Source organism: Enhydra lutris, unplaced genomic scaffold (genome assembly GCF_002288905.1).
Source record: "Enhydra lutris kenyoni isolate GAN:26980312 unplaced genomic scaffold, ASM228890v2 scaffoldscaffold66, whole genome shotgun sequence".
Taxonomy (NCBI): domain Eukaryota; kingdom Metazoa; phylum Chordata; class Mammalia; order Carnivora; family Mustelidae; genus Enhydra; species Enhydra lutris.
Window position 1 is genome coordinate 14792001 of NW_019154150.1, and position 13228 is coordinate 14805228.

Sequence of the window (13228 nt, forward strand, 5' to 3'; positions counted from 1 at the left end):
TGAGTAGTTCCCTTTCTTTTCTTTTTCTTTCTTTCTTTTTTTTTTTTTTTTTGAGTAGTTCCCTTTCTTTTCTTTTTCTTTCTTTCTTTTTTTTTTTTTTTTTTTTTTGAGTAGTTCCCTTTCATCTGGTGACGGCACTGTGACGGCCGGTAGTCCTTAGCCGTGGCCCCACCTGGGACCTCATGCTGGTTAGCAGGTCTTACGGCTTGCTGTTCGTGGTAGGGTGTGCCGAGCAATGTGGCTGTAGGGTTTAGCCATGCACAAGGCCTTGATTTTGAGTGTTCCGAATAGAAATTTTAGGGTGGTGGGGACCAGGTACGAATTTTCATTTGAACCAGTTTTCTCTTAACTGTACAGAAGAATTTGAAAATACTCCCATTTCCTGCCTTTTACCAAAATACCATGTGAGTCTGTAGAAACTCTCCCTGGAAAGGAGTTTGCATTTAAACCAAAGGCATTGGGAACATCTTGGCTGCGTAGCATTATTTATATGATATAGCAACACATGTATACCAAGGTTGAGCATTTTCTTTCTTTTTTTAAAATTTTTAAATTGGGGTATAATTGACATATAACATTATATTAATTTCAGTTGTACAACATAATGATTTGATATTTGTCTATACTGCAAAATGAATGAGTGAATATTTGTCTTGTTAACATATGTCCCCATACATAGTTAGAAAAAAAATTTTTTTTTCTCATAGTGAGAACTTTTAAGATCTACTCTCTTAGCATTTCAAATATGCAATACGGTATTATTAACTGTGGTCATCATGCTGTGCATTACATTCCCGTGACATATTTATTTTATAAATATATTATAATTGGAAGTTGTTTTTTTTGTTTTGTTTTGTTTTTTTAAGATTTTATTTATTTGACAGACAGAGATCACAAGTAGGCAGAGAGGCAGGCAGAGAGAGAGGTGGGGGGGGAAGCAGGTTCCCTGCTGAGCAGAGAGCCCGGATGTGGGATGTGGGGCTCCATCCCGGGATGCCGGGATCATGACCTGAGCTAAAGGCAGAGGCTTTAACCCACTGAGCCACCCAGGCGCCCCTGGAAGTTTTTTTTAAGATTTTATTTATTTATTTGACAGACAGAGATCACAGGTGGGCAGAGCAGCAGGCAGAGTGTTGGGGGGAAGCAGGATCCCCGCAGAGCAGAGACCCCCCCCCCCCAATATGGGGCTCGATCCCAGGACCCTGAGATCATGACCTGAGCTGAAGGCAGAGGCTTAACCCACTGAGCCACACAGGTGCCCCATAGCTGGAAGTTTTTACCTGTTGACCCCCTTCACCTGTTTTTTCTGCCTTCCCCCCTCGCCTCCCAGCTCCCAGCTCTGCCTCTGGCAACTACCAGTGTATTCCCTGTATCTGTGAACTTGGTTTTCCAAGACTAACGATTTCTGTGTGAGAGCCCAGTAAGCTGGTTATTCAGGAAAATCCAAAGGCTGCTCCAACGACAAACCTGTCATGTCCTGGGGCTGCAGAGTTGATACCTGGCAGGGTGAACAGTATACCACGTGGGTTCCCCCTTCTCCCCCCGCCCCCGGCAGCGTGCGGTTACAAGGGTGTGAAACCTGATATTGCAGATTTGGAAAACATGTGATAATTTAAAAAAAAAAAAAAAAAAAAAAAGCACATGCTTATGATGTTTCTAATGTTCATTCAAGAGGCGCCTCTGTAGAAATCATTTTACGCTTTAGAAATTCAACGCAGGGGCGCCTGGGTGGCTCAGTGGTTTAGGCTGCTGCCTTTGGCTCAGGTCATGATCTCAGTCCTGGGATCGAGTCCCACGTCGGGCTCTCTGCTCAGCGGGGAGCCTGCTTCCCTCCCTCTCTCTGCCTGCCTCTCTGTCTACTTGTGATCTCTCTCTGTCAAATAAATAAAATCTTAAAAAAAAAAAAAAAGAAAGAAATTCAACACAGCCCAATGAGGTTGGTAGGACAGACCCAGCTCTCCATTGTCTTGACACCTCTGACTTTAAAATTCAAGTTAACTTTAACCTTGTCTGAGTTAGTGATGTCACTTTGGCAGTGAGATTATTTGCATATCTGTGTATCATTGTATCACCTTTAAAAAGAGAAAGTATAGCAATCTTGCTTCTACTTGATGGTAACTTCATTCAAAACCAGCTTCTAACGTCCATAAGTTTTCTGTAATTATTGTCTCAATACAGAGTGATCTCCGGTGTTCTTGAATTTGGGAAATCATTTATAATAAACAAGTTGGAACTAGAAGTTTCTCTTTTTGAATGTATCTGGGGCTATTTTCTCATTTTCTCTCTTAGATGTCAATGAGAAGGGAATTTTGTTTAGACTGACCTGTGTGTTTATACCTGAGACAAATCAGGTGTATGAACACGGCAGGTAATCAGTTTCAGTTGGAATAAAAATAGAATAATCCACACCCGGGCAAATATGAAGCATGTGTTAGACTTGTACCTGTGTTCCCAGTGGAGCTTTAGACTTTCTGACGTGTCTGGCAGTGAGTAGGAAGCTCTTTGCTGGTCCCTTTTGTTGACTCACGGTATCTGTTACACCAAGAGATGTGGTGTTGGATAGAAAACTGTGTCCAGAGTCACGTCCTTGGCAAGTTCTGTCTTTGGTTCCTTCAGACTGCTTCATGGTAGAATTCACAGCAGGACAGGTTTTCTTTGTTTTTCTTTCTTTTTTTTTTTGGTTCTTTCCTCCCCCCAAATCCCCGTGTGTTACTTCCTCTTCCTTAAGAGATCCTCCTGTGATTCTGCGGGACCCTGTATGGCCCTTTCTGCTGTGGGAGGCTCCTGGGTCCCTGCACGGGTGAATCGCTTACAGTCACGGTGTAACAGGAACCAACCACAGGCAGGACTTCAGTATTCTCGGAGAACTTTCACAGGAATTGCTCCTTTCATCCCTGTGCAGTGTCTGCAGTCTGGGCACGGCTGGTTTGGTTATCGAGGAAGTGGAAGCATGGAGGGCTCCTGTATTTCTTCCATAGCACTGACCTCCAGCTTCTGAAATACTTGCAGACAGTAGACTTGAGCAGACACTGTGGCTCATTTCTGTTTGTGCACTCCGTTTTTGGTTATGCATTTGGCAGTGGATAACAAAATTATGCCAAAATTAGAGGAAGCTGAGCGGAAACTGATAGTTCTTAGGGCACAGTTGCCCCCAAGTCTTACGTTAATTTTGTATTTTTCTTCTGTGTTACTTGTGCTTAGAGTAAAGCGGGTATTTGCTAACTGTAGATTAAATGAATGATCAGGGGGAAACTCTTAAATAGAGCACGCTCCTCAGCATGGCTTTCAAATGGAGGTCCTAGGACCCCTGAAGAGTCTGTAGAGGGAAATTGGGGATTCTGTGAACTTGTAAAGAAAGAAATGACATGGCGTCTTTATTTTCACTGATTTCCAACTGAAATGCAATGTTTCCTTTCATGGTGAACCCAGAAAACAAAGCACGGTGGTATCAGCAGGCCCTGTGGCTTCATCACCGCTAGAAATCAAGATTTTCATGTCCTGCTGCGGTGGAGATGGTTTGAAATACCTCTACTCATCACGGCTCTGAAATTACCTTCGTTGTAAGGTGTGCTGGTCGATCTTGTTATTTAATGCATTGATAAGCTCTTCTATCACAGCCTTTCTGCAAGTTTTCATAGCTGCATTGCAATACGGTCGGTTTCCTCTGAGTCATCTGTACTTTATGTTGTGTTTTCAACCCTGTCTTCTAAGAAGGGGTCTGTGAGCCTGGCCAGATGGCCGAGAGGTCGGTGGAAGGCACAGATCAGGAGCCCTGCTCCATGCGTGGTGTCCTTTTTGGGTTTCCTTGTTTGTTTATAGGAGCGTAACCCAGGGGATACCATGGCCACAGTGTGTGACTCACTGGTGTGTCAAGTCAGTTGTGAGGTGTGGGAGAAGATAACAGAGCTGTTTCCTCTTCGATTTCTTTTCTCATCAGTTAGGGCAGTGGTTCTCTGTTGTGGGTGGGAGTGGGGATAAGGGGTACCCTAGGGGTTCTGATAATAGGAGATGAGATAAACCTCAGCTCCCACTCTTACAGGCTGTCTCCCAGAGTAGAGGAATGATGCTTTGCCTTTTGGATCTGGCCTTCCCCTGGCTTGTTTTTTTAAAATTTTTCATTTTTCATTTTTTTATTTTAAGTAGCTTCCATGCCTAACATGGGGCTTGAACTCATGACCCTGAGATTGGGAGTCACATATTCTGCCAACTGAGCCAGCCAGGAGCCCCTCACCTGGCTTGTTAAGAAGAGGTGGATACCTCTTTGGGTGTCTCCCTTTACCAAGTGGTAGAATGACCTTTTCAGACAAATTTTTAACAGGTTGATTTTTTTTTTATTCCGGAGGAGCGTGGGAAACACAGAACAGGAAAATGATTCACGTAGCAGATGTACCCATAAATGGGGACATTTAGGATTAGATGGTCTAGGAGGAAGACAGAGTAGTCAACATTTAGCCCTTACTGTGTGTATCAGGCACTGTTCCTAATTCCTTACGTGTATCTCATTCAATTTGCACAGTGTCCTCTGAGTGAAAGAGTCTTGCTGTCCCCATCCTACAGATGAGGACACTGAGGCACAGGGAAGTTAAGAAGCTTGCCCAGAGTCACAGAGCTTGCAAGGGGTGGGGGATGCTGAGTTGCAAACCTAGGTTGTCTGCTCTGCCTCTGTATCTTAACTACTCTCTCAGAAGAGCAAAACGAGAAAACAGTTGTAGTTTAAGAGTAAAACTGATTTAGCACGTGGGATGCGAAGAGCAGACCCTCAGTTTGAGAATATCAGTAGCTATTTGTTTATAAAATGTGTTTCCTACATATTTAAGATTTAACTTTTTTCCTCTAAAGGTTGCTGTCCCAAGTGACACTTAGTGGGAACATACTATCAACTTGAGATTTCCTCCCTGTTTCCCTGTGGTTTTGCCTCTGTCATGTGGTCTGTAGGTCACGTTTCCTTCCCTCTGGTGGAAACAACTTGTGTGTGCTGTCGACCTTTCTTGTCACATAGCATTCTGCAGACACCAGACGTGGAGGTGGCTGACTTGTTACAGAGGTGGCTGTGGCCCCTTCCCATTCCTCATTTCCAGGGCCTGCTTTGTGTCACTTTTTGGTTAAGGAGCATTGGGTCAAGAAAAGAAATCTCTCTGTGTCTCAAGTGCGTAGGATTCCCTGACCACTTCACCTCCGACTTTACCTGGAATAATCTTTTTTTCCTAAGGAGAAAAGAAGGTTATAAAGAAATAAGAGTTTCAAGACATTGTTCTATTGTTTACTTTTACTGTAAACTAATCTTAATGAATCAGCCAACAGGTATTTACTGAGCACCTTGTATGTACCTGTAATCTTTGGTGAACTTGACTTCTTTGAGTTCCAGCTCAGGTTTTCTGGCTAAGGAAGTAAGAACGGCTCCTGGATTATGGATTTTCTTCCCTTACCTGAGCAGGGACTTTGCAACTGGACTTGGGCCCATGCAGAAAGCCCTCCAGGCCTCTGCACAGAGTTGCTTGCCTTGCTTATGTGGGAGGAGTGAGTGGGGTCTGGGAACTTGCATATTCTACCAGGTCCCTGTTTTTAAAGTTTCATTTAAACAACAAAAAAATGAAAGACCATTGCTGGAACACCTGAGGCCTGTGGCAAAGTACTTCACTAAGCTTGTGCATGGTGCCGGCCTTGCACGGGCCAGGGGTCATGATGGGTCCCTCTGCCCCTCACCCCGGCCCTCTGGAGTTGTGTTCAGGGAAGATTGGAGTCCACAGTCACTGTCATACGCCGATTTCCACTGTGTTCCTTCACTTGTGTCCACATGGTCCCAAGCGTCTGAGTGTTTGCATGAGCTTGTGTGTTACCCTTCACCACCCTAGGACTCTTTCAGGGCAGTGGGAGAGTGGGATGAGGTGTGCAAGCCCAGAGCATCTGCAGGGTGTCTAACTGGCCAGAGCGTTGGCTGGACCCCAGCATCTCTACCTAGCTGACCCTGGAGGTCTTGGTGCCCTGGGAGCAGGGGTGACACAGGGACCACTCCCTTCTGGACTCTTGCCTTCCTGGAGAGCAGCCAGCTTTGCTGTCCCTTCCCTTTCCTTCTGGCTGCCGTTGCGGCTGTCATCTGTCTATATGCTTCCACCATGATAATGCAAGCAGTAATAATAATGAGTCAGATCTGGGGAGTGCTTCCTGTTGGCCGGTCTGGTGCTCATAAGCACTTTACCTTCATGAATCTATTAGGACACATACACTGGATTTGAAGTCCATGATCCCCTCTTTGTTTTTTTTTTTTTTTTTAAAGATTTTATTTATTTATTTGACAGAGAGAGATCACAAGTAGACAAAGAGGCAGGCGGAGAGGGAGAGAGGGAAGCAGGCTCCCTGCTGAGCAAAGAGCCCGATGCGGGACTCCATCCCAGGACCCTGAGATCATGACCTGAGCCGAAGGCAGTGGCTTAACCCACTGAGCCACCCAGGCGCCCTGATCCCCTCTTTGTTAAGTCATTTTTTTCAGATATAGTGCAACGGTGTATCCAAATTGAATTGGCCATTTAATCCTTAATTTAGTCTTTCAGGGTATTAAACTTCGCTTTCATAGAAACAGCTCTTTGTGCGATTCATGAAATAATAAACGTAACTCTGTCATTACATTAACAAGCAAAAACGGCCATGAACAGATCTGGGGACAAACACAAATGAGCCTTGGTAGGGAAAAGAACTTGATTCCTACGAGCCCACATGGCCAGGCTGGAGAGACAGTGGTGTGTCTGCGGGCCAGCGGCCCGCTCTCCGGGGGCCACGACTCCTTGTTGGGACTCTGGATCTGGCAAGAGTGCCTGGGACTAGAGAGGGCTGTAGCAGCTCTGTGTGCAGGGGACTTGTCCTTGGCAGTGTTGTAGTTCTGCCTCTTCTCGGACCAGTCCTCTCTGGTCTGGCTTGTTCATGTTCCTTTTTGGTAAATTTCTTTTCTCCTTCCTCTGCTTCGTGATGGGTGCTTACCAGTCTCCTGTCTTGGGGTCTCCTGCCCTCCCCCTTTTCTTTAGCCGTGCCTCTGGAGATGGCTACTGCATGTCCCTCTCCACCGACAGGATGTGTTGCCGGAGTCTCCTGTAAATTGAACGCGGGTTTGTCATCTTCATGCTGGTCTTCTTACAGCTACCTGATGTGTATGGAGGCCCCAGGCACCCACCCGGCCACTGCCTGTGCCACATCCCATCCTTTCTGTCCTCAGGGGCACCTTCTGGTCCTGGTCCTGAGTGAGCGTTACTGTCATCTCCACGAGCAAGTTGTGGAACCTCTGTGGACCTCAGTTTTCTTTTCTTTTCTTTTTTTTTTTTTTTTTTAAGTAAAAAAAAAACAAGGTTCTGTGACTCTTTTGGGATACGGTGTCCATTTCTGATTTTCCGGGTGGAGGAAGCAGGGATGCTCGTCATCGCTCAGCCCTTAGTGCCTGGCCATTTAGTGAATGTCAATGGTCCTCAAAGGGAGTGAGGTTTTAAAAATAGTTAATCCTTTGGTCATAAAAATTTGCTGATTGTAGGTAATTTAGTAAGACTTAGGACAAAAAGATGACTAACTTAGCAACCATTTCTCAGTTTTTGTGATTTTTTAGTGGTTTTTTTTTTTTCCTCCAACAAATATATTACGTATCTGGGGATGTAATGCTTTTTTACTTAATTGCATATGTTGACCATTTCCCTGTGGCATTAAATTCTTGAAAAGCACAATTTTCATTGTTGCTTAATATCCCATCATTTATACCTAATCATTGGTCTGTTATTGAGGATCTGGGCCGTTTCTAAATTTTCCTCAGATAACACACCAGTAAACATCCTTCCACATCCTTAGGTGTCTACCCAACTCATGATTTCCTTAAGGTATATTTCTAGAAATTTACTGGGCTGAAAATGTGGCAATTTTTAAGTTTCTTTGAACTTATTTAAGTTCCTTTGAACTATTACTCTTAGATTAAATATTAACTGGGATGCCTGGGCGGCTCGGTCGGTTGAGTGTCTGCCTTTGGCTTGGGTCATGATCCCAGGGTTCTGGGATTGAGCCCCCATGCTGCTCAGCAGGGAGCCTGCTTCTCCCTTTCCCTCTGCCTGGTGCTCCCCCTGCTCATACTCTCTCTGCCAAATAAATAAAAATTTTTTAAAATAAATAAATTGGTATTAACTTACTGCAACAAAAGCAACCCATTCTTGGTGAGCATGAGATCACACGGAGTCATGAGATCATTAGGAGCCCTGAGGAATAAATGTTGAGTGAATGAATGAGTAGAACATCATTCCACGAGGTGCTAAGAGTTCATAAACTTCCTGATTTTTCTTTCTAACCTAAGAATGGTCGGCAGAGATTCCGAGATTGGTGGATGCCTCATTCTTTGGATACAGAATTCTTTTTGGGTTTTGTCTCTAATTTCTACTGGATGGTTTGTACGTCATGGTGGTTAGTGAGAAATGAAAAAGACATCTGTTGAGTGCTTATTACATTCTAAGCAATGAGTCCCCCTGCAGTGCTCAAAGGTAGAGACTGGCTTATCCCCATTTTTAAAATGAGGAGGCCGTGGTTCAGAGGGACCCTCCATTGCCAGCCCAAGACCGCACAGGATCGGGGAGAAGCAGGATCCCAGCCCAGCTGGACCAAGCCCATTCTCTTCTACCATAGGATATCCTCAGTGCAGCCCAGGCCTTATTTGTGGTTTGAAAAGGTCTTATGTACTTTTGAGGTGCTTGAAATGGGCAGCATTTCCCTGCTCCCTAGCCCTGACTTGTGATCTTCTCATCTTTCACCAAATCTTTTTATTTCCAAGACTTCAGGCCATGTAGTACTCAGAAGCACTTTGCCTGAAAACACTGTATTTGGTCTTGAAGAAGTCTGAACATATCCTACGTGTTTTCTTACAAGACACCTGAGGAAAAGTATCTGACCCTTATCTTAGCTTGGACAGGTCGTTACGCATTAATGTTTAGAAAATGACAGTAATAGATAATGGCCTGAAAAATTGATTGAGGTGCCCAAGTGTGTATGTGTGTGTGTGTGTGTGTGTGTGTGTGTGTGTGTGTGTGTTTCAAAGTGTTATCCAGGGATCACCTTAAACTTTTCACTAAGGACGGCTTCATGAGAGAGAACAGTAATGTATGTTATCTGTAGAAGTTTAGCTAAGACTGAGAGATGCAGCTAATCTGTGTGGGGATAGGGGATGTCTATTTGAGGTTTAGGTAACCTCCCTATATGGTGAAGGTTTTCCTCTTCTGAGTGGTTCTTAGAGGCCAGTCGTGAGGGACCCAACAGTCAGCCCTGTGTTAGAGGGCCTCGCCTCCCTCATCCCCCTCGCCAAATCCATGTGTGACCTGGAACAAATCTCATAGCCTCTTAGGGACTCAGATTTTACTATCTGGAAATTAGTCAGCATTAAACATTCTGTGGCTCTCTGAAATATGTCACTGAGAGTTTTTTACTCTTTTGTCAAAGGGATCCCAGGACAAAGTTCTTTTATTATTGTTATTATTCTGTCTTATTGTATTTCCTTTAAAAATATTTTTTCTATATTGTATAATAGGAATTATGAGATTTGAGACTTTAATTTTCAGTTTTAAGAAATTGTTAAAGAGAAAAACCAGCTTCATAAGTAAAAAAAAAAAAGGTAGTTTTTTGCTCTTTTAAAATAGAAGTGCTGGGGCACCTGGGTGGCTCAGTGGGTTAAAGCCTCTGCCTTTGGCTCAGGTCATGATCCCAGGGTCCTGGGATCGAGACCCACATCAGGCTCTCTGCTCAGTGGGGAGTCTGCTTCCTCCTCTCTCTCTCTGCCTGCCTCTCTGCCTACTTGTGATCTCTGTCTGTCAAATAAATAAATAGAAATCTTAAAAAAAATTAAAATAAAAGTGCTATTATTGCCCTCAGGTGATAATTCTAGCAAAAATTTTTAAGAATTCTCAGAACACGGGGGCGCCTGGGTGGCTCAGTGGGTTGAAGCCTCTGCCTCTGGCTCAAGTCATGATCCCGGGATCCTGGGATCGAGCCCCGCATTGGGCTCTCTGTTCAGCGGGGAGCCTGCTTCCTCCTCCTCTCTCTGCCTACCTCTCTGCCTACTTGTGATCTCTGTATGTCAAATAAATAAAATCTTAAAAAAAGAAAAAGAATTCTCAGAACACGATAGAAATACTGGCCTAATTCTCTAAGCACATTTTAAATTGCCTAGAACTTTTCTCATTAAAATTTAGATCTCTGCAAGGCTTATGTTCTGAAAGACTGCAAGCTGTTAGAAATAATTTCTGTATTCATTGAGTAAATCCCAAGGGGACAGAGCCCTTGTCTGCCTCATGTTTGCGTTAAGTAAGTGTTTAATAAATGCTTCCTCAGGAGGAGAAAAATGAAAAGATATATGTTTTTAGGTTCAAGTTTCTGTCCTTTTTTAAAATAAAACAAAAAAACCCCACATATGGCATACCGAGTTTGGTTTTTGCCACCTTCCCAAGATGACCTTCAGTCTGATTAAAATCCTAAGTGTGGCCAAAATAGAGGCACTGGGATATGCCAAATGAAACGGATAGATAACACCTGGTGCTGACTTCCTGAAGGGAGGGGCTTAATAGTTCCGTGAGGTGGCGACATAGGAGAAAACATGGGGGAGGGGTGCCCTGTGGGACCCTGGGGATCTGTTCTCCTCCAGGTGTTGTGTGGTGGGGGGGGTGTCGAGTGAGGGGAGGAAAGACAAATTACAAGGTTGGAGTGGAGCATGTGTTGGGGATGGGAAAGGGATCTCGTGGCCAGGAACAACTTCTTATTTTCATTTGCCAACCAAAATGATACCAAAATGCATACATTATAATACATTTGTAAATAGTTGCCGTGAGTTTCTCTCCTGTAAACGCCCATGCTTTGGCCGGGTCCTTCTGCCAGCCCAAGACCGGGGGCCATGTTCTTGACAGGTGAGCGTCCGATGAGCCCTGGATTGTGCCTTCTCCCCTTTCTTGCTTGCCCCTCCCACGAGTGGACTTTTCCTTGGGTCTGTTTTTGCTGCTTCTAGCTATCCAGGGGTGTGCAGGGGCAGAGATGGGAGCAGAGCAGCCCTGGCTGCATGAGCCCCGTGCACACGTGAGCCGCACCTGGTCACAGCCATCCCCACCCTGGCGTGGGCCCAGGCCCCACGGGAACTGGAGGACCTGTGTCCTGGGGCCGGTGCAGGGCAGCTGCACGCTGGCGAGCCCGATAGCACCTGCAGCTCTGGGTGCAGCATCCGGTCAGCACGGTGGCCAGGGACTCACCCCCGGGGCCAGTCTACCCATGTGTCCCCTAAGTTTCCTCTGGCTTCTGCCACCTGCCACCTTTTTTTCCCCTCATCAAATCAGATTCCAATCTTAAGTATCTTTTCTTTTGAGACCAAAAATGCTTGGCAAGCAGTTCTGTACAGATTGACTGTTTGCCTTCCCGCGTCCCTCCAGCGCGTCCAAGACAAAGTTGGAATGGGCTCAGGTGGGAAATTGACGTGACAGCTCAGCTCACACCCCCATCGGCTCCTCCCGGGGGACGCGCGCGGGCCAGAGAGGCTGCAAGTTGCAGCAGGAGCAGGGTGGGGATTCGGTGGAGCTTCTGGCTTCGTTTTGAAGCCTGTAGCATCGGCCATGTGACCCACCGGGTCCTGGAGTGGAATGCCCCATGCAGCCCCCCAAGGCTGCAGGAAGCAGACTAGGAACCTGGGACACATCTGAGCTATTTCTTCTTCATTTCCTTCTCGGATTTTATTTTATTTTTTTTTAAAGATTTATTTATTTGACAGAGATCACAAGCAGGCAGAGAGGCAGGCAGAGAGAGAGGAGGAAGCAGGCTCCCTGCTGAGCAGAGAGCCCGATGCGGGGCTCGATCCCAGGACCCTGAGATCATGACCTGAGCCGAAGGCAGCGGCTTAACCCACTGAGCCACCCAGGCGCCCCTCCTTCTCGGATTTTAATAACTCCACCAAGGCAGGGCTGCACGTCGGGTCTGCAGTGCCCTGTTGAGTGCCATGTCCCTGCCTTTGGATGTGTCTCTGAAAGCCAGGCTCTGTTGTGCCCCAGAGAACTGGGAGGTGGCATGGGTGCCTGCCTTTCCTGTGCTTGAAATGAGGTGGAGATGGTTTGGGAGGGGGGTAGCTGACAGCAAGCTGTTTGCCAGCAGCCTGCCTTCTGCCACAGGAGCTCATGACTGGCAGTGGCAATGTCTTAAAGATCGGAAGGAGAGCTCCCCAGAAGCATTCTCTCTGCAGCAGGTGCATGAAGGTCTGCTGGTGAGGCTGGGTTTCACATGAGCTCCAGCAGCCCTCTCTGGATTGGAAGGCCAGGAAGCCCATTTTTCTGTTGTTAGGCTTCTGGCCTCTTTGAGTGCAGATAGAAGGCCAGCCTTGCTGTTTTCCTGAGAGGAGGAAAGCCCTAGAGACTGGGATCGTGTTCCAGAGGGGATCGGGGCCGCCGAGTGGTTCTGCTTCCTAGCAGGAGGGAAGCCATCCTTCTACCCACCTGCTTGAGTGAGTGGCAGCGTGTGGCCCGTGCTCATCACCGAGAGGCACCGAGGAAGGAAAGTGGCATGTGCCAGGACATCAGATACTTTGGGGCAAACTCCTAACTGCATTCTTTGTGCTTTAAATTGTTCAGTGTTAGTGTTTACTCATCTTTTAAGCGTATTGAATAACTGTTCAAAATTAGGTACACACATATGTACATGTTCAGATATGTATATAGAAAATCACTCATATGCATGTGGGTATTTAATTCATATGTTCACAGAACTAATCATTAGAAACTTGGAAGCTTAGAAACTTTCAACATTTGAATCTGATCACAAATGTAAGCCATAGATTCCCTGTAACACTGCAGACCGGATCTGTTAGATTCGCTTACATGCTCCCCAGAGCGATAACACAGGACGGGACCGTCCTCCTTGCCCGGGTGTGGCCTGTGACCACAGCGTTCTGCTTTCTGTTCTCCACCTGCCTCCTCGTTCCATATCCGGTTGTCTTATTCACAGCCACCCTACTTCGAGAAGTGTTCATGTAATGCTTTATAAAAGATATTAGTGGCAGAGACAGAACAGTCATACACGCCCACCCTCCCCTTACTTCTTCAGATGGATTAAAAATATCTTCCTATAATCTTCTCTCCTTTATACATCAGTTGCCTCCTTCACTTGGTTGCTCTTTTAGTCTTGACATTCCCTGATCATCACCACGATCTTTACAGACTCGACTTGTTCCCTTTAAATGTCATTAACTGTATTCGGT

The 13228-nt window shown here is 45.8% G+C and overlaps 1 protein-coding gene across 5 annotated transcripts in view; it reads left to right on the top strand.

Annotated features, from left to right (window-relative positions):
• Positions 1-13228, top strand: part of LOC111158987 (trafficking kinesin protein 1) — a 183955-nt gene that overhangs the window by 96872 nt on the left and 73855 nt on the right. The gene's annotated exons all lie outside the window — the stretch shown is intronic.